Genomic DNA, 2,765 nt, shown 5'->3' with positions numbered 1-2,765 from the left:
TATATAGTGGTGGCCAAAATAATAAGAACACTTGGCATATTTAAGAATTTTAATCTGTGCATTTTTGTTTTAATTGTCCATTAAAATAACTATAAAGGAATAAAAAGTTATCATTATCCACAATAAACCATAGAATAGAGACATCATAAGGAGATTTTGGTCATTTTACAAAAAAACATGCTACATCTGTTTCAGTATTAATGTCACACTATCATTAAAAAGTAAATAAATAAATAAATACATAATTAAATAAATAAAAATTACCTTTATCTAAGCAGGAAAAAAAAGAGATTGAGATTGAGACTGAAAACCTCTTTTGCAAGAGTGTCCTGGCCAAGACAGCAGCAGCAGAAATTACAGACAACAGAGATTTCATCCATACATCCACATTAAAAACATACATAAAACACATCGAAAAAACTCAGATCTAACATGTTCCTTGACAGAAGAATCCAAATTCTTTGTGTAATCATTGCACTGGAAAAAATCAAAATCTTACTAAGTGTTTTTTTCTCATTTCTGGTCAAAATATCTCATCACACTTAAAATAAGACATAATCACCTAAACGTAACTTTTCAGTGAGATATAAGAACTTATTTTTAGACAATAGATCTTGAAAATCCTATTTCAAGAAATCTTACCAAGGTCATTTTTACTTGTTCCACTGGCAGATTTTTTGCTTGAATTAAGCAAAAATAAATAAATAAATAAATAAAAATCTGCCATTGGAATAAGTGAAAATTATCTTGGTAAGATTTCTTGAAATAGGATTTTCAAGATCTATTGTCAAAAAATAACTTCTTATATCTTATTGAAAAGGTACATTTTAGGTGATTATGTCTTATTTTAAGTGTGATGAGATATTTTGACATGGTAAGATTTAGATTTTTGCAGTGTGTCAGGTGTGACTGTGGTTACACTGATAAGTGATGCCGTCAATATCCTGCTCATAATCTTCTGTCATTAAAGTTAGAAGTGGATAAAACCAGTAGGACTCACTTCATCTGATATCTGTTGTGTTCAGAGCGACCATCTGCAAGTTTCATGAACATTATGAAATTAAATCAGATTTTGGAAGCAAAAAAAGGTCAGTATTTTCTGATCAGTCAGGTTCTAATCATTTTGGCCACTACTGTATACTTTTATCAAAATGTACTTTGAGTAAGATCATAGTTTTTGGTTGTATTTAAAACAACCTCCATCAGGTGTTTGATTAAAAAATAAAGCATTGGCTGAACCTGAATGAAATGTCTCCACTATAGATGCACTTTAATCATACTTGAACACCAGGTTTACACAAACGTGTGTCTTTTCTTGTAAATTTATGGTTTTAAATTCAGTTATGTCCTTATAGTCTCACAGAATATTGTAATCTTCTCTACTTAGGTTTTTCTCGTAAATCTACATTTTCCCACACAATATTACCTCCCATTTTAGGTCCTACCACACATTTGAATAGTACAGATAAACTTTAATGGAAAATACGAGTTTCAAAGAACACAAATCTGTCCACCCTTATTTCATCCATGGTTGATTGATGTTCAGTCCCAGATTCACTGATTGATGACTGAGTTTGATGTTTAGTTCAATAGTTTCTGGCACTTTAATGGAGAGTTAACAGGTGTCATCTCAGCTTTTTATCTGCTTTCTCTGTCTCCAGAATCCACTATTGGTCGACCTCTGATATTAAAGACTCACAGGGCCTGGCCAAGCAAAAGTGAACATCAGGGTCAATTTCTTTTTTCTCTAAAACAATATTTTTGATTATTCAGCATGAAAGACTTATATCTCTAGTTTCTAAAACTGTGTTTATTTAATTTGTACCTGAATTACATCTGGATATGTAAGAAAAATGTAAATTCTGTGTAAATTAAAGACAGTAAAGGTTGTAAATGAATGTATATAGCATAAATTCAGAATTTAAATAGCAATGTGTAAATAAATATGTTCAAAATATATGCCTGTGTCTGATCTTATATTTCATAATAATTAAAATCTACGATGATTTTGAATGTTATTCATTATAAACAGCAGAGAGATGTGTGTTAAATATAGTAATGAACATATGTCACCAAAGACTGAAAATTTTATCAGTATTTTTTATAAAATCTTTGATTATTATTATTATTATTATTATTATTATGGTGCATCACACTGAACAAACACCTCCCTCTGTTACTTTTTTGGATTCTAACTCCATTACCATGAATTAATGTCTTTGAAAACTAAAATAAAAATATTAATTTAATTTTTGGATATAATGCACTGTCATATATTAAGAAAAATGTGGTATGCTAAATATTTGGCTACATTCAGACTGCAGGCTAATGTGGCCCAAATCTGATTTTTTTGCCCATATGTGACCTGTATCTGATCTGTTAAAGACAGTTTGAACAGCACAAATCTGATTTTTTCAAATTCGACCCAGGCCACTTTCATCCGACTTTTACGTCATTGAAATGCGACAAACGTGACAGTTCTGTTTCCCAGGAGGAAGAGTGGCAGGAAAAAACATATTTACTTCTGTAAACACAGTGTGTGCCTGTGTGGTCATGTATTACGTCAGGACCTCTTTTGCACATGCAGGTCACTTCAGGGTCGCATTCAATTCATACTCAAAACTGATAGAAGTCACATTTAATGTGTAATATGAACGAGGAAAAAAAAAAAGGATTTCACCAAAAAATCTGAATTGTGCATTAAGACCTGCTGTCTGAACGCAGCCTAAGTGACTGGAATGCAGTGACACACACAGTGAAACGGA

Source organism: Sphaeramia orbicularis, chromosome 14 (assembly GCF_902148855.1).
Source record: "Sphaeramia orbicularis chromosome 14, fSphaOr1.1, whole genome shotgun sequence".
NCBI classification, from domain to species: Eukaryota; Metazoa; Chordata; class Actinopteri; order Kurtiformes; family Apogonidae; genus Sphaeramia; species Sphaeramia orbicularis.
The sequence above is the reverse complement of the archived record's forward strand: the minus strand, read 5'-3'. Positions refer to the sequence as shown.